Here is a 25,996-nt window from a genome sequence, read left to right as displayed (position 1 = left end):
GAAAAGGCGATGACTTGGCAGACTTGTAGGCAGTAGAGGCTGTCTGTAAAGATGTTCAGTGGACAGTGGGGATGGGTTTGGAGTGCTAAGATGACAGCACGCAGTTCGGCCACTTGCACAGAGGATTGATGGAGGCGCACATGTGAACGTGGCTGGTGCTCGCCGGGTGCGAAGACAATGGCGGCAAACTTAGTCTTGAAGGCATCTGTGAAGATGATGGTGATGTCTGGAAGAGGCTTGCTGGACGGAAAAGGGAAATGGCCGGGGGCGGCGATTTCTAGCAGGGGAAGGCCCTGCAGTAACCGATGCTGTGGAAAGTGGTTATCGAAGTTGCCATGATAAAGCTCCATAAGAGTCTGCATATCAACGGAGCTGCGTAGCAGGGTGGTGACTTGCCCGGTGGTGAAGGGCCACACAATGGTGTCAGGTGGGCACCCATAATGATGGGTGGCTTGTGTGACTAGGGCAGTGGCGAGCTGAACGAGTAGGGTGGTTTGAGGTCCAATCTTTCGGATCTTGCTCTTTGCCATATGGACCCAGAGGAGCGGTCTGTCTTGCCAAAGAAGGCCAGTAGGTGTTCCCCGAGTGGGTAAGACTGGGCCTAACAATGGTTTCCCAGGCTCATGTCGCTGGAGTTGGCACTGTTCGATGGCTCTATTTACCCGGGCCAGGGCATTTTTGGCCTTGTCGGTGAGGCGAATCCTCTTTCCGGGTGCGGATGATGGCGGAGCGTTGGAGCAGAGTAGCCGGTACAGGGGCTGGAGTTGCTCTGTGGTAAGCGGCAGCGCTGGGCGCAACCAATTGATCTGTCCGCAGAGTTGTTGCAATTCGAGGAGTGTAAGCAGGTCAGGAATTCTGATGTGTGGCGTTTGGGGCGCAACGGTGGAAGTGATGGAGAACCCTAGGAACTGGTAGGGTGGATGAACCGTTAGCTTCTGTGTATTGACTTTGAGATCTAGGTCTTGAAGGTGGTGCAGCAGTTGCTCCAGGACTGCATGCAGACCTGACTCTGAGGGATGGGCCACGAGCAAGTCGTCCATATAGTGGATGATGTTAGCGTACTTCACGAGTGGCTGGATGGCTTCGCGTACATACATCTGGCAAATGGTAGGGCTGTTTCGCATGCCCTGAGGCAGAACGCGCTAGTGGTATCGCAGTGCCGGTTCCCGATGGTTGGTCTGAGGAACTGTGAAGGCGAATTTCGGTCGGTCGTCCGGGTGCAACGGGATGGAGAAAAAGCAGTCTTTAATATCTATCACTGCAACAAACCAATGCCGGGGCACCGCGGTAGGGTGGGGGAGGCCGGGCTGCGGCGATCCCATAGGCTTGATGTGTTTGTTGATTTCTCTTAAGTCTTGAAGTAGACGGGACTTCCCGTTCTTCTTTTGAATAAAGAAAATTGGCGAGTTGTATGGGCTGGTGGAGGGCTCGATGTGGCCCGCATGAAGCTGCTCATCAACAAGCCCCTTAAGAATGTCCAGTTTAGGGATTGGGAAAGGCCATTGCCCCACGTTGGGCGCCAAATGCGGGCAGCGGCGGGCCTCCGGGAGGGTTGGCGGTTTTCCGGGCGGGCTTTCCGGACGGGGGCTGCCTCACGGTCGAAGGAGAGGAGGGGGTTCGGCACGAAGCCGTTGGGCCCTCGCTCTCTCCACTCAGGCATGGGGGACGCGCGGTGCAAGCAAGAACACCACGGAGACAAGGTCTGGGCACAAGTCTGCTTTATTGTTGAAGGGGACATGGTTTTATAGGGTCTAGGGATACGTAAAGGGACTTGATTGGTGCCAGCGGGTGCTGTTGCTTGCGTAGACGGTTACTGGACAGTAGGCAGTTACTGGACAGTAGGCGGTTACTGGACAGTAAGCTGGCTAAGGGGTTAGGAGCAAGGGAGGGGAAGGGGGAAGTGTAGGCTGTCTAGATAACGGCTAGGCAGAAGACAGAGAAGGGGAGAAGGAGGGGCAGCGCCGGCTGCCAATACTGGGCGGGAAGGAGACAGAGACAAGGATAAACCCTGAAAGGAGGTGTGTACAAAGAGCTGTGTAGGACAGAGTAGAGAAAGACCCCTCTGGCTGGAGGATAGTGAGTCTCACAAAATAGGTAGAGCTTCATAAGGGAAAGGCATACTTGAGCCAAGTCTTAAGACCTAGGGGAAGTTCACCAGATGGACTTCACAGGTAAAGCATGCACCATGAGCCAAAGAAGAGAGAGTCCATGTAATGAAAATGGAATTAGCTCAATGGGTCTGGGATGCAAGATAATAAGAGAGGCATGCAAAAATGAGAGGGAGATGAATCTGGAAATGAAGTCAAACGTCTTGTATACTTTCCCCTTTCATGAGGGCTTGGAATGATAATTGCATCTGTTTTTAAACAAATCATGGGAGGAACACAAGCTTTATTTCATTTTTTCTTCATTCTAAAATTCTTTTCCTGATGGGATGACAAAGAAGTACAAGAAGCTAATCCTCCCTAATATGGCCTGAAAACGGAACCCTTCCTCCAAATCCTTCTCATCATCTGCTATGAACTTTTCATAGTAAACCTCTATTCTTCCAACTTTACTTATTGGAAAATAGAGCCAATGTGTTTTCTTAAATATTGTAACAGTTAAGATTTCTTTTGATTTTGGGTAGAGTTATGCAGATACTAGCACACAAGATTTGGAGCATGAATCTCTGTACACCTTGACAATCTTACAGATGGTGTATAGCACACAAGATAGAGAACTGGGGGATCACATTGTTTATCTAGATAACCATCATACTACTTTGCAGAGAGTAGGTGATCAATGTTTACCAAATTCATTAATCATTATTCCCTATCAATCTTCATCTTTCTGAAACAAAGTGTTATACTCCCTACAAAAGATGTAGTTAATGCCCTCCTTTTTTCTGGTCATTTTATAAAGTTTTTGCTTTAGAAATATGTATCATAACATTGGCCCTTTCAGCCATTTTTAAGGGTACAACTCAGTGGCATTATTTACATTCACAATGTTGTGCTACCATCACCACCATCTATTACCAAAACTTTTCATCATCCCAAACAGAATCCCTGTATCTATTAAGCAATAATCCCCCATTCTTCTCTCTGTCACCTCCTGGTAACCTTTAATATGAAAATAACTATTTTACTCTCATTTTGAGGAGCAACAGCCAGAGCCCTGGAGACATACCTAGCTCCTATGTAAAGGAAAACTTCATTGTCTTTGTCTTATGACAAACAGTTCCCAACTCATCAAGTTGTAGTGAGTATCTGTGTGTCAGGCACTGTAAGAGAGATGTTCAAATTCCAAACACAAAGAGAATTCATATTCTTCCCCGAAATCTTTGAGATCTCTGTGCAATGAAGAATATAAACAGGTAAATGTGCAATTCCACCACTCTCCCAAGTACAGGTCTTATTTCCCAAGGACATTAACTTAGAGCAATATCTCTGGAAAGAAGTTTGTCTCCCAAAGTATGTTTGGTGGATTACTAGTTCTGCAATGTTAAAAGATGATGAATAAGTAAAGCCCTTCTCTGATTAATTACATTTTAAATCAGTGGTTAAACAAAACTCTACTGTAGGATTTCTCATAAGTGCTTATTAAGGCCCTTATGCATATGGTGACCATCCAACAGGGGGAGGGTCCCCCAAATCCAGTGAACCAGTAAACCGTATGCTTCAGGTCATCTCAAGGTTAATGAAGTGCTCCCCAGAACACATTTGGTACAGTGCTGGCTGATAAGCCCTATAAAGAGTGATCCTCATCTCTGGGAGTCATGTCCCATGCTAGGGGAAAGCTAATGCATTTACATGCAGGCTTAGAGAGTGGCCACATTTGAGCAACATGAAGGCTTTCATGAACCACCCTGGTGCCGAGGGATTACTACCATCACCAACTGGTGATGCAACTAAAAAAAGGCCTTAAATAAAAGGGGGAAATGGTAAAGACAGATGAGTTTATATGGCTAGGAGACTTCAAAATGAGTCGAGAGGTCATCAGAGGGGTCACACTTAAATGTACATCTCAGCAGGACCCCAGAGACAGAGAAAGTAGATACAACCCCAGGTACTGGTGCTCTTGAGGGCTACGGAGACACACAGGTTTTATGGCCATGACAGGTGGCTCTGGAGTTCAATGCCTTGCCAGTGGGCCCTACTTTGGAATTCGTGCTCCTGATTGTGATGGAGTTGGACTCAGATATGACCTCTCTACACATACCTCTTCTGTCACTTTCACTGAACCTGTGATTGGCGCTGGGGTTTGTGTATGTTCAGGAGACTCAAATCTCTGGACTTTCCGTGTGCCAGTTGGGCCCTGAGCCTCAGCAGAGTTCTCTGCTGAGAACCACGACAGTCTACAACTATAAGTAAGAGAATCGCATCTATCAGTCATGTGGGATCTAAGCCTCCTCTTGATTTAGAGGTGGAGTGGACATTGCCATCTCAGGGCCCACACGATGGAGGAATATAATACGGATTGGAGTGGACTTGCTGGTATTCTACTATAGAACAGATGTGACTCTAGCAATGAAGAAATTGTATCATTGATGTGGAAATGGTGGCCACGGGAGTTGTTGAGGGCAGGGAGAGGGAGGAAGATGTGTGATATGGGGCATTTTCAGGACTTGGAGTTGTCCTGAATTATATTGCAGGAATAGATGCAGAACATTGTATATGCTGCCATAACCCACAGGATGGACTGGGGGAGAGTGTGAACTACAATGTAAACTATGGTCTAAGCAGTGTGGCAATGCTCCAGTGTGTATTTACCAAATGCAATGAATGTGCCTTACTGATGAAAGGGGATGTTGATGTGGAAAGAGCCAGGGATGGGGTGAGGGGGTTGGGCAGTGGGGTTTATGTGAGGGCAAGCATGCAAAAGTTTGGCTCTCAGAACTGGCTGCCTCCGAGGTCTGAGGCACGAAATACGCCTCCCTTGGTTGGCCCCTCGGGACGAGGTATGCACCTACGCCTCCCCGCAGGGGAAACTCACGCAAGCCCCCTCACACCACCTCCGTCTGGGCCAATCTCAGGGCCTCCTACCTCGTAAAGACACGCCTGCTCTCTTCCACCTATCAGAGAGCTATCCAGCTCAGCCCTCTCAAATTTAAGCTCTCCCTAGTAACTACTGACCAGCCTAGTAGACGAGTTCTGCTTCTATGCCCTTATAAGGTAACAACAGCTAATCTAGCCTATCAGAACCCAATCACCCTCCACCAATCCCCTCTCTTCATACTCTATAAAACTGCTTGTACTTCCTCAATAAAGTAGACCTGCGCCATCCGCCCCGTCTCCGCAGTTGTCCTTCGAGTCATTGTGCGTCCTCTCACGCCTGCGCCTCCCCACCCCGAGCCCCCTGTCTAGAGAAGCAGAGGCTCCTCACCTCATTTATGGGAACCTCTTATGTTTTTCAACATAACGTTTTGGGATCTATTTTTTTTTTAATAAAAAAAAAAGGGTGATCCTTGGAGTATTTCCTTTAATTTCATTTCCTTACATTGACTGAGACTGGAGCCCATCTGCTCTCTTGTGTCAACCTCAATCACCTCAGGAGGACTTCCTATAGTAGGTCCCAAGTATCTAAGCATTTCACTGTCTGGAAGGGCTTTGTGGTATCACAGTTGGAGGTTCCAATGGACATGATTTCTAGATTCCTCAACAAGATCAAACCCAGCAAACAGCTCTTTTTTTAAAATGTATTTTTATTTATTTTTAAAAGATGTATAGATCACGTAAAATGTTACATTAAAAAATATATAGGGGATTCCCATATGCCCCATTCCCCACAACCCCAATTTTCCCACATCAACAACTTCTTTCATTAGTGTGATACATTCATTGCAGTTGATGAATACATTTTTGGAGCACTGCTACACAGCATGGATTATAGTTTTCTTTGTAGTTTACACTCTCCCAGTCCTTTAGGTACATTACGGCAGGATATATAATGTCCTGCATCTGTCCCTGCAATGTCATTCAGGACAATTCTAAGTTCCAAAAATGCCCCCATATTACACCTCTTTTTCCCTCTCCCTCACCTCAGTAACTCCAGTGGCCACTGTCTCCACATCAATGATATGATTTCTTCCATTGCTAAAATCACAATAAGTCAATAGTAAAATACCAGTAAGTCCACTCCTTTATTGTATTCCCCAATCCTGAGGACTCTGGGATGGTGATGTCAACTCCACTTCTTAAATGAGAAGGGGCTTCAATCCCACATGACTGATGGGTAGGACTCTCCTGCTTGCAGTTGTAGACTGTCTTGGTTCCTTGGTGTTGTGTTGTCCATCCACACTTCCTTGTTAGCTGTCCTGGGTGAGTCCAATGAACTGGAGAGCAGGTGTCACAACTCCACTGAGGCTTAGACTAGTGTGTCAAGCCCTTAGCATTGTTGCAAGTATCTATGAATCTTATCCTTCAAGCAGTGAAGTCTGCTGGTCACTGTGGTCCCTGAGGGGAGGGTAAGGGAGGAATAGAATAGATGGAAGAGGGGGTAGTTAGGGGACGATGGAAGTGTCTGCCTGATCTTGCAATGGTGGATACAGGTCATGTTAAATTTCAGCAAAAATTTATAAACATGCATGGTCTAAAATGTAAACCATACTGTAAATTACTGATCATGGTTAGTAGCTGTGTTTCAATATTTGCACATCAGTTGTAACAAACATACCATCCACATGTAATAAAGATCATTAAAGGGAAGGGGGGAAAGGGAGAGGATGTTGGGTGTATGAGGGTCCCCTATGTTGTGTATGTGACTTTACTGTGACCTAAAACTTCTTTGAAGTTAGATACTGAGAAAGAAATGGAAGAAATTGCCATCTCGCTTTTTTTAAAGTGCTTGTGTATGGTGGGGATGCTTTCTTTTATTTTTCAAGCTAGGAAAGTTCTTGTTTGTCATACCACTTCTTTTCCTTTTCTAAAGTATGACAGATTATACCCCCTAAACTGTTATGCTCTTAGAGAACATAAGGAAACATTTTTTATGATAATGAAATCTTTAATCCTTTCCTAAATGTTTAGTACTGATAAAATTCTACCTTATCATAATGCAAGTGTCATAAGTTATATAAATCAACATTTCACAAATTATATTCTATGTTGGCATTTCTGTTTAGGCATTGGTATTTTATTTGGGTGATAGATGTCTGCTGAATTTTTTAAAAGTAATTGACTTGTTTTAAGGGGTCAGTTAATAGTGAAGAATTTCTTTGTTCTTAAGAACAGTTTTAGATGCTTCTTGATGTGCCACTGATCTCTCCTTTAAGCTAAAAGTTAAAAGTATAATTCATTCAAAAATATTTACTATGTGCCTGGCCTCTAGTAGAGGCTTGGGGTACAATGGAATCAACACAGGCTTTAGATGTCTGCATGTGATGAGATGGCTGCTTGTGTTGAAACATGACTGAAGAATGTTCAGAAGTCTGAGGAGTTACACAAATTTGACTGAATAGGAAAAAACTCCCACTGTGCCCTCTTCTCTACCCTCCCTCCCCTGGACAAAGGAAATGGTATTAAAATCACAGCTCATATAGTTCCAACCAGAGAAGCAAATGAAAACAAATGGGACTGAATGATGAATAGCTTCTTGACAGACTGCAGGATGAGAAGAGTTGACCAGTAGTTCTGGACCCCACAAATAGCTCTCTTCATATGTGCAATCAGTGAGAAGCAGCCTTTGTCCCCTGGGAGCCTTCAACCAGCTTCTGCAGGGTACATTGTGTCTGCTGTTTGTTAGGGAGTTGAGGTGGTCTCAACGGGCCAAGGGGTTAATAAGGGTATGTTTTATGAAGGCATGGTCACTCTCATAATATAGATGAGTGGTTATCAAACCTGTGTATGCATCAGTCAGCTGAAGGGCTTATTAAAACACAGTCTGCTGGGTGCCACCTCCAGAGTTTCTGATTCAGTAGGTCTAGAGAGGGGCCCAAGAAATTGCATGGTTTATAAGTTCCTAGTGCTGTTGATCCTACTGGTCCAAGGACCCCACTTATCCACTGATATGGAGAGTCTCAGTTACTGAACTTGCTCCAACAGCAGGGCAACCAGTAATTGAAAATATTTAGGAGAGAAAACCAATTTCAGGGTGGGAGGTTAGAGGAGTTGGCAGGGTTGAATGCAACTGATATTTTTGAGAATATGCTAGTAGTGCCAGTAGCTTTACATACACATCTCATTTAATCCCTACCACTGTGCCTGACAGATTAGCACATACCAAAAGGAAAGTCAATTTATTAATTCAATTAACAAAAAGAGCTATTTCCCTCATTAAAGAATTAAATATCACATGCATAAGCATTTTGCTTTTAACAGAGGTATGTGTGAAATGCCTTCTGAGATTCCTTTCAACTCTAAGCAATTGGAGGAGTCTGGGTTTTCTCTTTTGCAGGGTAAGAGTAATAAGAGTCCCCATTTACAACAATTTTTTTTTTTTTAATTTTTTTATTTTTTATTGACTTTGTAATAATATTACATTAAAAATATATATGTGAGGTCCCATTCAACCCCACCCCCCCACCCCCCCTCTCCCCCCCCCCCCAACAACACTCGTTCCCATCATCATGACACATCCATTGGATTTGGTAAGTACATCTTTGGGCACCTCTGCACCTCATATACATTGGTTCACATCATGGCCCATACTCTCCTCTATTCCATCATGTAGGCCCTGTGAGGATTTACAATGTCCGGTGATTACCTCTGAAGCACCATCCAGGGCAGCTCCATGTCCCGAAGATGCCTCCACCTCTCATCTCTTCCTGCCTTTCCCCATACCCTTTGTCCATTATGTCCACTTTTCCCAATCCAATGCCACCTCTTCTATGTGGACACTGGATTGGTTGTGTCCATTGCACCTTTATGTCAAGAGGAGGGTCAGATTCCACCTGGATGCTGGATGCAATCCTCCCATTTTCAGTTGTAATCACTCTAGGCTCCATGGTGTGGTGGTTGTCCTTCTTCACCTCCATCTTAGCTGAGTGTGGTAAGTCCAATAAATCAGATTGTAGGTGCTGGAGTCTGTTGAGGCTCAGGATCTGGCTATCACATTGTCAGTCCAGAGATTCAAATCCCCTAAATATATCTTAAACCCCAACATTAACTGCACCTCCAGCACATTAGCATGAAAGTCTTATGAAGGGAGATCCCATCTGAGTCCAGATTCATCACACATAAACACCATTTCCAAAGAGGGGCCATCTGCCCTGGTAGTTAACCCCATCGGCCATGACCATAACTCCCATGGGTCTCTTTAGCCCTCAAAGGAACCAATATCTGGGGGTTGTATCTGCTTTATCTGTCTCTCTGACTCTGCTCAGTTGTGCATGAGGGCAAACCTTCTGCCAGCCTCCAGACTCTTTTTTAGAAACTCGTAGCCATATAAACTCATTTCTCCTTTCCATTTCCCCCTTACTTTAGGTCAAACAGCATTTTAAAGTCATGGTATTTTATGTAGACATGGATATTCTGCTGATCCGCATTGAACCTTCCGTATAAGGTCATTTTCCAGTTGCATCATCAGTTGGTAGTTGATAGTGGTCCCTCGTTGCCAGGGAGGCTCATCCCCGGGTGTCATGTCCCACGCTGGGGGGAAGGCATTGCATTTACATGCTGAGTTTGGCTTCGAGACTGGCCACATTTGAGTAACATGAAGGCTGACAGAAGGAAATTCCCAGGCACAAAGTTGCTCTAGGCCTCATTTACAACAATTTTGTTGTGTTAAGAATGAGAGGTATCTCTGCTGAGTGTTACTCATAGTGGGTGCTCAGGCCACGGTAACCACCATAAAGTATTATTGTCTTGGGTTCCATGATTTTATGAGTATTTTCTTTCTCTTTAGAATGTAAGCCTTTAAGGACAGGATCAATTTACATAGCTCACTTTTGTATCCCCCACACTTAGCACAACACCTTGCACATTGTAGGTACTCTATATATTTTGTTGAAAAAATTGAAATTTCACATATGTGGAATAGGACAAATATTGCATGTGATTTAAAAAGCCAAAAGGTCTCCCCTCCCTAAATATTTCCTTTATGTTTGAGGATCCCAGTTAAAGCCCCAATATATTACCTGGAAGGGGTCGTGTTAATTCATTAACACCTTTATACCAGTTACTCCAAAATCAGATGGATTTCAGGGTCCAGTATCCACACCCTTTCAAGAAGATCTTGCTTTGTTAGGAGCAGGAGCAGGGGAGGGCCGAAATCCCTGGGTAGGGGATGCGAAACTGGGGCAGAGCTGGACTCAGGAGAGGACAATCTGAGAGCTCAGGGCAGCCTGGGTGAGAGAAAGAAAAAGAAGAGGGCTCTGGAGCCAAATGTCCTCCCTGGAGGACTGTCACTGCTGTCCTTCAAATCAGAGCCAAAGCACCATGAGCCTAAGAGCACCTAAAGGCCCTCTGGTTTGCCACACTCCATCAATCACTGTGAGAGTAGACTGCACCCTCCCTGAACACATCCAAAGGCAGGCAGTCGACTCCATCAAGAGCCACCCATTCAATTAAAACATATTTGGTTATTGCTATTACTAGTAGTAGAGGCTATCATTTATTGGGAACTCTGCCTCAGCTGTGGTGTGAATTATGGTAAGTCCCTATGTAATTTAACCCTCACAATCATGATGTCGCTCTGATAATTCCCATTTAAAGATCAGCAAACACAGGTTCAGAGTTTGCTTGACACAGGTGCTCTGCAGTGAATGCTTACTTCAAATCCCAGCTCTGCCACTGACAAGTTGCTAGATCTTGGACAGGATGATTCTGAGCACCTGTTTTATCATCTATAAAATGGGGCTAATCATCATCTCTGCCTCACTGTGAAGAATCCATGAGACAATGTAGGTAAAGTGATTATCAGAGCTGAAAATAAAATAAACAGACTTAAAAAGGGGGTGCAGAGAAAGCTTACTGAGCTAAAGTTGCATTAATGCAGAAGCAGCACCAAAAGAGGTTTCTGCTTGAAGAGGTGAGCTGGTGGAGCAGCTTATGCGGCTTCTTGATACAAAAGGAAAGTTGGGGGGGAATGGGGAGGGATAAAGGGGCATGATTTATGGTTACTACAGGGGCTGTTTGGGCAGAGTGTCCTTGAGGCCCAGTTTGTTAATTAGCAAGCAGGATATTGATGTAAGGCTGTGGCCATTTGGTGAAGATCAGCAGACTTTGCTGGTATCAGCTTGAACTCTTTGTTACAGTTCTTCCCAAGCTAGGGCAGGGGTTTTTATCAGCACCGCAAAGGATTATTGGTATGTCAGCCTGTTTCAGTTAACCCCCATTTCTTCTTTATAATTCCCTGGATAGAAGGGAAGCTCAAACAAATTAAGATGGTTAGGAAAATCACTGATCATTCTAATTTAACAATCTTCCGGTAAGGGACCATCAGTAGAATAACAAATTCTCAGAGTGATTACAGGGTAAATGGGCTCTCAAGCCCAGCATCTTTGATCCTGAATCTGTCCTCTGAATGCTCACATTTTCCTTCCTGCCTGCCCTAATGCACTTCCTTTCCCACAGTGCTTTTCTTGTACAACCCAATAGAAGATTCTGTCCAGGTGTCCTCTCCTCATGTAATCCAGAAAGATTGTATGGTAGAAGCAACACTTGGGAAAGGAGGTGACGTGAAGATTGATTCCCATTTCTCTCAAAATGAAATGATGGTTTCAGACCCTTCCTGCTCCCTGCAGGAGACTTCCCTCAAGGGAAATGGTGTTTCCTCTGCAGAGTCTATCATTGAGAGAGTGAACATTTTATTTTCATTTCCCTCCCCAAAAGAATTCCTCCCTGCCTTTGGAATCTGTCTTTTGTGTGTCCAGACCATTAACCTCACTTAAAGAGGGAGCTCACCTCAGGAGTTGCCAAGGATTGCACCTCAGGTTACCTACCTATTCCTCTACTCTGCTTTGGGGAAGAAAAACAATCTGGCTTTGGTGGAGACAAATCATCTGGCAGAAAGAGCAGTAAGGGCAGGTAGTAAAAGAAGGGATTGTGAAGGACAGGGCCAGACTTCTGGGGATGGGACAGAGAGAAAATATAGGCTGCCTAGAAACTCATGGATTTTAGACTTAATTATCAGACTATTCCTGGAGAAGAAAATACATATTGTCTCATATGGGCTCATGGCTGATAAATATTTAATGGACAAATAATGAATCCTGGCATAAATATTTAATGGAGCAACATCAAGGTATACAGGGGTGGGGATATGCGTGCCGAGGGAAGGAGGCTCTCAAAGGTAAGACAGTCGAGTTGGAACATTCTTGGAGCTTGGACCAGGACGTACCAATCCCTCTGAGGGGTAGTTGGTTCTGCCTGGAAACCAGGTTGGTTGCTTAAATGAGAGAATAAATGAGGAACTGCTCTGCAAAATGTGCAGTGCTGTGAAAATGACTGAAGGTAGTATTCTTGTTATCGTTTTCACTATTTCTTTGAAAGACAGCAATAGACTTTACCTGGGAAAAGGAGTTAGTATGAGCAAAATAAAACTCTAGGTGGGATAGGATGAACGTTCCTTTGTGAAGTTATTGTTATTTTTACAGGTATATGGATTCGGGAGAGTAAAGCCTATTCAGAAAGAGAAGAAGGCGATCATGCAGATCTCAAGAAGTTTCTAAGGACGGTTTCTATTTATTTTGAACCCATCCTGTGGCAGAGAGGATGTCCATGCTGGGACCATAAAGTGAATAAAGATAGATGTGGTCCTGAGATTAAAGAGCTCACAGTTGGCCAGTGGAGGTTATAACTTGGCAATAACCCTGGAAAGTGATCAGTAGCAGGAGAGGGCAAAAAACAGGAGAGGGATAAATCAGGCAAGGAGGGAGAAGCATCCAGATCATGAACAGGGAGGTGATTTACTGACATTTTCATCACCTGTGCTTGCTCTGCTCTTTCCACTCCAGGGAAAGTCCCATGAAGAGGGATACCAGGGCCATGAGGGGAGAATCTAAAAGGCAACAGTTAAAAGGTTCCTGAATACAAAAGTGAGGGATTTTTATTATTTTGAACTAATAAAGGAAAGTTAAATCTAGCATATATTTTTTGATAGAAAATGTTGAGTGCGTAGGTGTGTGTACCTGTATTTCCACCCCTTGGAAAGTTTGCCCTGGCAGTTGTGTGCAGGATAGAACAGGTAGAAAGCAGAACAAAGAGTGCCTCTTCCTAAAGTTCCTTGAAGAACTCTCAAGCAGGGACCAAAAATAGACTAAGCCCCCTTGCTCCCTGCTTCTTTCCACCATCTGTCAGCCCCACTCCCCTGAGGAACAGCTAAGCCTGACAGTAGAAGAGTGAGGGAACACGGGTGTGGGTGGGGAAGCTTTCTTTTTTTCTGCCAGGCCATTATTAATTAGCTTCCTGAAAGGGGGAGGAAGACAAAGCTTTAGTCTTTTCACTTGACAAATATTGCATCCGAGAGGGTTAGCAGTCCACCCAAGGCCACCCAGCACCTTCATAATAGAGCCAGAGCCAGATTTGTTGAGCCATCTGGAATTCACTGCACCACTGCCAACCATACCACTCTAACCTGTCTTGGGTGGTGTACGCATTGGAGAAGTGAACCAGGGGAGATCTTCGTGATGGGTTTTCCTAGTTTCTTGGTAAGCCAAGTGTTCTTTTTTTTTTTTTTAATTATTTATTTATTTTTAAAAATTACATTCAAAAAATATGAGGTCCCATTCAACCCCACCGCCCCCACCAAGTGCCAAGTGTTCTTAACCTCCTTCCCTGGGATGACTCACAGTCCTCACATGAACTCAGCAGCAGATGCTGTTTACTTCCAGCAGCACAATTCCTCCCAACCCCTGATGCATAATAGGCAATGGAGCCTTTCATCTCCCAGGCCTCAGATCCCCAGGGAAGCAGCAAGCAGATGGATGCCATGCCTCATTCTCTGGAGGTCTATTCTCATATTTCCAATTTTTCTCACCCAACCTTGAAGGTGACCTCCAACATGGTGGGAGGGTAGGGATCAGTATCTAGAATACCCAGAACTTTGCATCTGTCTGGGCCCAAAACCTGGCCCTCTCTTACTTACCCCAGAGAAATGACCCTGACTGTCAAGGGTTGCATCTGGGCTCCTTCCTCTTTCTTCACCTTGGTGAGGACAGGGAAGCTCCCAGTTTCTCCTTCAATGTTGTTTGTTTTCTGCTTAACTTGACGCTCACCAACTGCTCATCCAGAAACAAAACTCCCAAGCCTTCTTCATATTTGGTGGAGTCCAGCTGTTCGTCTGGAGGGTTAGAACATGAAAGTTAGAAGAACCTCATAGTTCATGACACAGCCCCTTCCTTTTACATGAGTCACTCAACAGATACCTATCACCATGGTTCAGGATTGACTTGTGTCCTCTAAAAAGGTATATTGAAGTCCTAACATAAATAAGACCTTATGATATAGGGTCTTACAGATGGAATTAGTTAATTGTATTCTTACTGGAGTAAGGTGGGCCCCTAACCCAATATGACTGGTGATCCTATGAGAAGAGGTGAAGAGACAGGCCATGAGAGGGGAGAAGGCCATATAAAGACAAAGGAGGCAGAGATGGAATTGACGCATCTATGAGCCCAGGAGCACCGGATATGGCTGGTAAACATCAGAAGCTAAGGAGGAGGCAAGAAAGGATTCTTCCTTACAGGAAGTGAGGGAACACTGTGCTGCTGACACCTTGATTTTGTACTTCTAGCCTCCAGAATTGTAAGACAATGAATTTCTGTGGTTTTACATCATCATTCTGTGTGGTACTTTGTTATGGCACCTCTAGGAATCTCTACCAGCACCTAACTGTGGGCACTTCCAGGGCCCCTGCCCCCATGGTACTTATAGTCTATGAGGGGGAAAATGCATTATATGAAATTATTACAAATAATATGACAAAAACGAAACCTACAGAGACAACAAAATGCCCTCGATGTCCTAGAGTAAATCTGTAATAAAGCATAGGTTCAGACCCTGTTCTCTGTAACTATCCCACACAGCCTCAGGGAACGTACATCTCTGATAATGAATCTAGTGCCTGGAGGAAGGCTTCCAGCCCTGCCCCAGGGATGCCCCAGCCCAGTTCGGCACTACCTACAGTGGCATACTATGAAAAAGTTCAGAAACCACTCTTTTCCTCCCTTGTCAGCTTATTTAATGATGAAGACCTTCCTCCTCGGCTATTTATCAGGATGGGACAAGGACCCAGGGAGTTTGATCTGATGGACAGGCCCAAGAAATGTCTATCAACTCTTAAAAGTTCAAAGCTTAAACTCACCTTAAATACCTGTCCATGGCTTTTTTCTTCTTTTTTTAACAGCAGCAACAGAAGTCATAAACAAAACCCCAATACATAAAGCTGACCAAAGCTAAGCTGCCTTGGTTAAATTAGGGGGTGAGGGCCTCAATGTCCACATTGACCCAGCTCCCTTATCCCTGGAGGCAACTACCCCTAAGGATACCCACAGTATGAAAATTGCTCATCTGCTCTAACTGCTCCTTTTACAGAAATAGCTATACCATTTGCCTGACTATAAGCTCTTACAAATATATTAATCTCCCTGGGCCTGCATATCCATCTGTGAAATGGGGATGGATTTACTCATACCCATTTCACAGGTTATTGTTGAAGGTCTCTCTAGGTACTGAATATCAAAGAACCCTACAAACTGCTATGTACATCGAGAGGGAGCAGTGGTGTTCAAATCTTAGTTCCATCACCATGTAGTTGAATTAATCTCCCTAGACCAGTTTGTCCAGACTGTAAAATGGCAATAATAAATGGCATCTAGCTCACAGCATTATTGGGATATTTAAAGAGATAATGGATAAAACATCTAATGTCTGAACGCAATGACGAAAGTGCTCAATAAATGTTGGTTTTCAACAATATCGTCTCCATCATCAGCATTAATATAATCATCTTTACTTAAATTGTTCTTGTTTATGAGAAAACCAACCTAGCTCCTTCCTCTCCCTTACACATGAGCCTGGAAGGATGTAGTTTCAGAACACATAGGAAGCCATCTTGTGACTACCAGGGACATTCAATCTGTGAATGTGGTCAACTAAAAGTAAGCCTTGATGAGAGGTGAAGAGAAAGAATCTGATGATATTTTTGAGGCACTGTAAACAGTGACCCAAGGAAGTATTTATCACCTGGACTTTTAATTGGTGAGCCCTTTAACCACACACATAAACATGTATGCATAAGAGGTCCAAATAGGGGAAGTATTTTTCCTACAACACCCCAATCAGTTGGAGAACAGCTCAGATAGCCTTCCTCTCACTGCCATGCTCTTCCTTATATGCCTCACACTGAATTTTCCAAGCAGCTGTTGCCCTCCTCAGTCTCACTCACAGAAGCCAGGGAAATTGTGTACAGCTATTTGCTCTCTTTCAGATCTAGATCACACAACTGATTCCTTGGGAATGGGCTTTGGAAAGGGAAATACTACAATTACTGATCTAATGAGCCAATTTTTCTCTCATCTCTCCTATAAAGCCATATGTAGCTCCAGCACTAACCCCCAGTCCTGCTCAGATGATGGCAGAGGGATGGAGAAAGAGCCCTGCTCAGCAGTTTAAACCCACTTACTGCACAGGCTGGAAAATGAAATGACTGATACCATGTAATCAGACCTTAATTATTTATCATTTTTGGTTAATTGCTGCCACTTGCAAGTTAACAGGTTGTAAAACTCTTGGGCTGTGTTTATTAAATGTTAGGTGATCATTAGCAAGGAAGTGCCATCTTTCAGTGATAACGGAATTATCCGTAAAAATCCGTGACCATGAGCGATGCAGGACTTGAGACCACTTGGGAGGCAGTTACATGGATTTATGACTAATGATATATTTTAGGACTCAGTTTTGCCATGTTTAAGTTAGAACAAAAGGTTGCAATGCCTCTATGGACTCCTCCATCATTCTTCTGGGATGCAGGGTATACAGAAGAGGGCAGGGTGGGGATGGAATAGAGAAGGAGGAGGAGAAAGAGTAGTATAGGATAGCACCTGTCTCAAAGTACTCACCTCTCGTTAGGGTCACAGTGTGTGGGAAGTGGACTTGGCCCAATGGATAGGGCATCCGCCTACCACATGGGAGGTCCGTGGTTCAAACCCCAGGCCTCCTTGACCCATGTGGAGCTGGCCCACTCGCAGTGCTGATGCATGCAAGGAATGCCCTGCCATGCAGGGGTGCCCCCATGTAGGGGAGCCCCACGAGCAAAGAGTGCACCCCATAAGGAGAGCCGCCCAGGGCAAAAGAAAGTGCAGCCTGCCCAAGAATGGCACCGCATGCACGGAGAGCTGACTTAGGGTCACAGTGTGTAAGCATCTGCCATTAAAAGCCATTCCTTGGATTATAATGATATCCAAATTAAGAAGATATCCCTCAGAAAACACCCTTGGGACAATTTTTTTTATATTCAGATGGGAAAAAAATGGCTTTGCAGTAACCGTAATGAAAAAGAGTTGGTAATTTCAGTCAATAATTAGGTTGACATGAGTCCACAGTTAAACAAATTAAATGGGCATTAGGCCATAATGATACAGGAATAAGGACCAGAAAGGGGGAGGTAAAACCACAGGCACACCTAAAGTGGAGCTGCAGACTCACTTCTGGAGACCATATTTTGAAAGTGTCAATAAAAATCCAGATTGAATTCTTAATAAGTGACCTAGATGATGAGAAGATAGAAACCCTTTTCATGGGAAAGCCTTTTGAAAGATTTGGGAATGTTTAGCCTAGAAAGAAGGCTAAATAGCTTGACAGTTGTCTTGAACTATCCTAAAAACCTCTATGTGGATTGAGAAGCAGACTTATTCTGTCTGTCCCCAGAGGATAGGACCAATGGAGAAAATCTACTAGGAGGCAAACTTCAACTTTAAAATATTTCAAAAATAAGAGTAGTCCACTAATTGAATGTACTGACTTAAGTGGTAGTGAGTCTAGCTTCTTAGATGTATGTAAGCAGAATCTTGACAATCATATATTAAAGATATTGTAGAGGAATCCCCTCTCTAGATGGAAGGTTAAACAAAAGAGTTTTAAATGTTTAAAAGTCTGTGAATTTGAAAACATTTACACTTTAACATAAATTAATTGCCTACATGCCTTTTACCGGCACTAGGAGCTGCAGTCAGTAAGAGACCTCTGGAGACCTGGGAGTGGGGTGAAAAGATATTGGAAGATAAAAACACATGCAGAGAATGGAGGCACCAGTAGCAGAAGCTGACTCAATTTTGAATGCATGTTTATTTAAAGGAAATGAAGTTATTATCTTCTAGCTATTAAGTGAGAGTGTCTGAAATGAGATTTTTTCCTTGACGACCAGAAGAGGAGAAAGTACTTCTGTTGCACGTCATCCATTAACTGACTCTGGATCTTGAGTTATTTTCTCATCCTGGGTTTTAATTTCCCCATCTGTAATTAGGGGCCTAGGCTTAAAGATCTTTAAGGAACTTTCTATCTCTATCATGAAATATTCTAAGTTTCTATGTGGAAGTAGCCATGTCTCTTCAACTGCTCCACTAACCTACCTGGGCCTCTATCCTCACTTTGGAAGGATAGAAAATGATGCCTGTTTCTAAGCTGCCTCTCCAAGATGCCATAAGGAATAATGAGGCCATTTGTCGCTTCTCCGAGCTCAGTATTGAATGCTCAATCACCATCGAGAGGTACTTGTATGAAGACATTTCAGTACATAATATAATATTATAGGCCTAGAAAAGCATAAAAAGATTTGTAATTAAGATAAAGAATCAATCAACCTGTCCTTTTTTTTTATAAGCTCAGCCCAAGCAAGTGGCAAGTAGCTATGTTCAAGGCCATAGAGTAGATATTTGTGGATTTATATGTTGAATGTGAAACAAATATCTCAATTGAAACAAAAGTTATTGCTGTTGGTCATTGATTTGGCAGATATATAGGAAATTGATACTGTGCTTAGGGCACTGTGCTAGGCACTGCAGGACAGAGAGAAGAGGTACATGTGGTGTCTCTCTTCAGAGATCTTATAGTCTGGTGGGAGAGATTGGAGTTGTGCAAAACTAGCTTCTACACACCGGCAGGGGCTGGGCCACTCAACTATAGAGATGCAGTGCCCAATACAATATCTGGCACACAGTAGGCATTTGACATTTGTTTCATGAATAAATCCTTGAACAAATGTTTTCTGAATTCTCTGAACAGTGGTGTAGTTAAAACACTACAGCAGTAGTAGGAGGAAGAAATTCCTGCCAGCTGAGAAACACAGAGAATTCTTCATGGAGAAAGTTGACCCATGGAGCTTTTGAAGAAGAAGATGGGAACAGGACAATTCCAGATTGTGTTTTCAACAAGACCAGTGTCAGAGAAGCAAGAAGGTGTGGGTCAAGCCCACAGAACTAATTTTCTATCCTCATCTTCTCTTCTCTTGCCTCTTCACCTGGGCTGGACTAACTCCTACTGGATGTCTTTGCCTTCATTTTCCCCCATGATGGTCTATGCTACCCACCACTGCTTGCCGTATCCTCCTAAAACACAGCTATAACCATGGAATTGTCCTGGTCAAGAACATACATTGACTCCAAGTTGTCAGCAGAATAAAGTTCAAAGCCCAAAGTCTGGCAACTTGAGTGCCCATGATCTGATGGCAGGGTTGGTTTCTGAATGAACTTATCACAGCTTTGACTCACTAAGTCCCTACTAGATAGCCTTGCTTGGATGCCATAATGGACAGTCCTTCATACTTTTCATGCCTCAGCTCATGCTCTTCTTTATCTTTGAAAATCCTTTTCTTAATGCCTTCAGGTCCAAGTTTATCTACATGACAAAGCCCAAATTTGGTACCACCTCCATGAAACATTGACCTGGAACCCTGGGGAAGTTATCTGTGAAATCTTATTCCTATGTCTGCAACATTTATAGTTCATGTTTCCCTTTGAATCTAGTTAGCCATGTTTTATCTCTTCTACCAGGCAAATGATGATTTCCTTGCAGTTTTCCAGACCTTAGCCCAGAGCTGGACCTACAGTGGGTGGTGAATGTGCATGTAGTAAATATGACTTGGGGAGCTGCCAGATTCTCAGAGGTTCTCCATGGCTACGTTTGTGCCACTCCACTTTCTGTTGGTATGGCTGATTAATACTAAGACATAGATACCTGACCAAAGTTGGGCCAGTCAGAATCTTTGCTATGAGAATAAGAATGAAGACACTCAATGATGGAAGACAGCTGGAGCTGAGTCTTCTTTTGGAGGGTTCTCTAAGGAAGAGAACAGAGGTCTGATTGCTGAGGTTCCTGGAACTGCACCATTTTGTCATTGTATTTCGTTGTTTGCCATTTGTTATATCTTCATTTTAGCTATTGGGGTCTGTAAGCTATGTTGGTATCATACCAATCCTCTCCATTTTTGTTTTATAAATTATTTAGAGTCAGGTATTATTGCTTGTAACCTAGGAACATTGTCAGATTGACAGATAAAACAAGAAAAAGTGATGAGTAAATGAATGAATAGGTGAATAGTAAAAAAAAAAAAAAAGAATAGGTGGGGAGTGGGTGAATGAATATGTTGCCAAAATTCTGGCTTCTCCCACCCATCCATCATCTCTTTTCTTCATTTCCCCCCTCTTTATCTAGGAATTATCAATAATGGGAGTTAGGACTGGGAGAACAAAAGACACCAGGTCCATAACTTCACCATCCTCATCACCCTCTTTTTTATGTTGTCAACCAGGGGATATTTCATTAGGAAATGAGACACCAACTCTTTTGCTAAGCCTATGATACTTCAGGGAATGAGACAAACATCAATTACTTAGGAGAAAAGTCACATTTTATTCAGCCAGGGAACATGATGGGGGAAGAAGAGAGTCAGAGAGATGAATGTGGATGTGAGTTTTTCTTAGTCTCTTTTGGGAAAAAGAAAGCTGCCCATCAGCTAATTTTAAGAAATACCACCAAGCAGTGGCAGTTTCCCCAGAGGCCTGTGTCTGTTTTCTTTCCCAAGAACACTCACTGGAAACTGGAATGGGAGGAAACTATGGTCTCTATCCCCACTGTGAAATATAGAACCCAGGGAATGCAAAGTGAAAAAGGAGACAATGTTTGACCCATCCCTTTTGACATTACACTTGGGCACCCCACCATCAGTGAGTGATCTGTGTACCCCATGTTGTGTAGGAGGACCCCTTCTGTTGGGCACACTGAAAACCTGTTCCTCAGCCCTATGCACAGGTGTTCTTTCTGCATGCCATTGTCACTCTGCTCCTGAAACACATTTTGTAGAAGCAGAAATAGGAGGCATTTGCTTAACAGTATGTCTTCTCTCAGTTACCTTTTCCACCAATATAAGGAATTGCTTTCTGCCTTCCTCTCTCTTTCCTTCTTTTCTTCCCTCTGCTACTACTTGTTCTCCTTTTCTCTTTCACGCAGATCCTCCTAACAATTATTAAGCAGGTATGATTTTACTAGGCACTTTAGCATGGGTTTTCTAGTTTCAGTGCAACCTTGTGACTATTATTTTCATTAAGTGGATAAGAAACTTGGGCAGAAATGGGTCTTATTGACTACTCTATCTAAACTATTGTTATAAGTTCTTTCTATCATGACACACTCCTCATTCCTGACATATCACTAGTCACTACCTGATATAATCTGGTTTACATGTTTACTTATTAATTGTCAGTATTATTATAGGAAGGCAAATGCCTTGAGGGAAGGGACCATGTCTGTCTTCTTCACTGAAGGAGTGCCTAGCCAAGAGCAGGTACTTGATATGTAAGGAGATGGCCATGAGCTCTAATGATCAAAAAAGGCTTCTCTAAAAATGTGAAATTTATTTTATCTAGGCTTTGAAGGATTAGCAGGATTAGAATACACATTCCAGGCAGAGAAAACATTGTGAGCAAAGGTGTGGAAGTGAGAATTATAATGTTCTCCTTCATTCATATTTATCACTTTCAGAAAACATACACAAGGACTCCAAAATATGTACATACATGGATTATTTCTAAAATGCTGAGTTATAACTGGATAACAAGAGCCCCCAATTGGCTTGGGATAGGCCAGTGAGTAAAACTGACCCCTTTGGACCATATCTGTCATATTGGGAGGGAAAACACATTAAATGACAATGCAGAAAGACTGGATTCCAACCATAGGTTGGTCATATATAGCCTACAACAAGTGAGGGAAGTTTAGGACTTGATGGTACCCCAAACATCATCTTTCACACTACTGTAGTAGCCTCTGAAGGGTGTTAGTGCTCTCATTCTTGACTCCATTCAAACATTATCCAACAACAACCAGCATGGTGATTTTAAAAAACTGAATTTGATTATATCCCTCCCTTATCAAACTCCTCCAATGGCTTCCCATCACTTGGAGAAAAATCCAAAGACCTCCCCCTGGCTTGCAAGACCCTATATGATCTGGCCTCTGCCACACTGACCTTGCTTTTTTTAGAGCATACCAAGCACATTCTCACCTCAGGACCTTTGAACTTGGAGTTTTCCAAGCATGGAAGGCTTTCCATTTGGTATTTGCATGGTTCATCTTTTGTCTTCATTCAGCTTTCTGTTTAAAAGTTACTGTTCAGAGGGACATTCTCTGATCACTCTATCTAAAATATCACTCTCTAGCATTCTGCCCCATCACCATGCTTGAGATTTACCTTGTATGTATATTTCTGATACTACATTATATGTTTAATTGTTTATATAACTCCCTTGCTAAAGTGTATGCTTGACAGGGATACTGTTTTTTGCTTTACTTATGTTTAGAAAAGTTCTTGGAACAAAGCAGGTACTCAATAAATAGATGTTGAATGAATAAATAAAGTCAGTTACCTTCCTTTTCTTTGCAGTATTACACTAAATGTATGCATCATTTTACCAATATGTCACAGATAGTGAATGACTGAGCTAGACCAAGAAATTAAGTACCCTGTTTCCTAAAACAATAAAGTATTTTCACTGTCCCTAGTGACTAAGTGTGTCTCTTTTTTTCTTCGTCTGTTAAATAGGTATAATATCCCCACTCTGACTGCCCCAAGGAGCTATATTATATTGATAATAAGAAATCTCCTTGTAAAATATACAAATGCAATTGGTTTTGTGAGAATTTAAGGAGGCAATGGTAGGGATAGGTTTAATTGATTAACTACAGTGGTGGTTGCATTCAGACCTTAAGGGAAAGTGATCCGATATATTTCACCATCCAGTTCACTCCAAGCTCCAGAGACTGTGCTGCATCTATCAAGGAACCTTTGAAAGAACAGCTAACTAGGGCACTTCTTGTGGAAACCAGAATAAATTCAATTTGAATGAGACATATAGCACATTTTGGGAAATATCTCAAGAATAGTTTTTAAGTGGGATGGTGACCAGCTGTTCTCCCTCTCTACCGAGGAAGGGAAAGAACTACCATGTGAATTTAGGGGCTAGGTGTGGGAGAGATTATGCTGATTCTAATGAGCTAATGACTTTTAAGAGGCAGATTATCAAAAGAGGGGCATGGACTTAGCATTGTACTCACCCTCTAGTCACCTTTCTAAAACAAATCTGGCCACCTTTCCTTGTGCTTACAACCCTTAGTGGCTTCTCATTGCCATTGTTATAAATTCCAAAACTAATTAGCTTGGTATTAAAGACCCTTCGTTATTAACTGGCTCCTGGAATCTTCTTCAGGCTACTTGCCATTTCCTGGCTCATGCTGTACCCTCAAATAACACATAACTCCTTGTATTTTATAAAACACCTACACACACATATACACACCATCATTGCTTTTGGTTTCTGTGCCTTTACTTTTGTACTCTCTTCTTCACAGAGAAATCTTTACCCTCTCTTCACCTAAATATTAATAACATTTTCTTACCCCCTAAGACTCACCTCTGCCTGCATTTCCCAGCAAGACTTCTGGGAAAATGGGCACCACTTTACGCAAAAAATGGCATGTGTTCCACAGAGTCCCATCCACAACCCACAATTGTCACAAAACATTATATTTTAATGATCTGTTATATATTATATGTATATGTCAGGAACTATGTATTTCAGCTTTTAAACTTTCTGCATGGTCTGTGGAACAAAACATGGTATGGGGATGCTAAATGTGTGACAGGATGATACTGAAAAAGCTGACTTTTGATTACTGTCAGATAGAACCAGCTTTTTCACACTCACCAAAACCTGGAGGGACCTTTGGGATCCTCATTTCATGACCGGAGCTGTTCAATACATCAGGCCTCAGGAGGAAAGGTGGCCTCAGAACCATGAAATCAAACCATGATTCAGGAACCCTGGCTATTACTTCAAGGACTAATCTCCATTCCCAAACCTTCTCCTAGAGTCACTCAAGTCCTGGAAGAATTGATGCCAACAAAAGAGATACATTCAGGCAGGCAGGACACAGTTCCCAGATAGTACAATAACCTCCGAGCCCAGGATGAAGTGAAATGACTCATTCCGTATTGTCTGGAAATTGTGGAGGGGGGATTTTCAGAAGACAAGTTGGCCACTGGGATGTGTGAGGTCTGTTCATAGCGCTTGTGCTACAATTCAGGGACAATCATTCCATCTTTAGGTGAAAGAAAATTAGGTTAAAACTATACATGACCTCATAGGAAGACTTGAGTTACAGGAACAAAGTCTGTGCGTGTAAACGAATGCACACATTGCTAAAGAAATCAGGGCTCTGCGGCAGACTTCCTTTAAAGACGCGGTGTTGCTGTCCGTGGTGCTCAATACCCATCCTGCGATAGAACACAAATCACTCGCCATTCTCCACTTCTTCATTGAGAAATTGCCAGGTACCTGCTAGCCCTAGTTCCATTCAGACTCCACTGTAGCAAATACCATATGTATAATAATTATTCTATTTATAATCAGTTTTCCCACTCACTGTGAACATTCTGAGGCAGAAGATATGACTTATTACCTTAGTTTCATGAGAATAGGACTGAAATCATTCATCCATCATCAGACAACTATTTTAAGCACCTACTATTTACAAGCATGATACTCCATTTTAAGAATACTAGGAAAAGCAAATTATGATCCCTATCTTCAGCAATTGCATGATCTAATGGAAAAGAAAAGCAGGTAAATAAAAATTACAATGTGGTTAAGTGTTATGATAAAGAAAAGTATCTGGGACTGTAGGAGCACAGGAAAGGAGCCAATAACCCAGTATTTAGTTTCAGAAAAGGCTCTATCAATGATTTGTTGTATAATCTGAAAGAAAGGTGTAGGAATCAGTCATGGAAATGGAGAGACTGCTGTGAGTGGGTGGCAAGAAAAATTTCAGGAATAGGGAATGGCAGGTGTATTGGTTCATGGAGGTAGAGAGAGTAGCCCAGGGTAGATTGCAAAGGAACCGATGTATTTTTGAATGGGGAGGTGACAAGATAAGAAAGTTTAGTTTTATTCTGTGGACTATTGAAAGGATGAAATGATTTTATGCAGAGGAATGCATAGTTAGTCAAGTATTTAATGATCACATGAACATTTATTGAATGTAAGAATGAATAAGGGAATAAGTGAATCTCTAAAGAGTGATATTTCAGGGATACTCTTTTCCTAATAAAGAAGGATTGATGTTACTTGTATTTGCTGAAATGGGAAAGAAAGGAAAGGATGGATGGTGTAGTAAAAGCGCTAGGAAAGTAAATATGACTGGGTCCAACTTTTGGGGATTGCATAACTGTTTAGGCCACAGGCAAGGAGATAAATTAAAATGTCTCATGTGCTCCCTTACAATCCAATCATTAAACAGCAATATACTACAGACACAGCACACAAAGACAATGAAAAATGAGGTGCAAAAAGTCCTGAGAAATAATAGGTTTGGATTTGCCAACAAATTCAAGAAAACTGCTTTCTCAGAATTAGGGACATCTTAACTTCCAGAAACAAGTAGAAGGCTATTTTTACCATACTTATCCTCTAACCATGACAATTCCCTACTCAGAAACATATGATGCCCAACTTGCCACACACACATACAAAGAGAATAAAACCTGAACTCCCAAGTATGAACTGCAGGAATCATCATGTCTGACT

Source organism: Dasypus novemcinctus, chromosome 8 (genome assembly GCF_030445035.2).
Source record: "Dasypus novemcinctus isolate mDasNov1 chromosome 8, mDasNov1.1.hap2, whole genome shotgun sequence".
In the NCBI taxonomy this organism is placed as follows: Eukaryota; Metazoa; Chordata; class Mammalia; order Cingulata; family Dasypodidae; genus Dasypus; species Dasypus novemcinctus.
Note: the sequence above shows the minus strand (reverse complement) of the source record.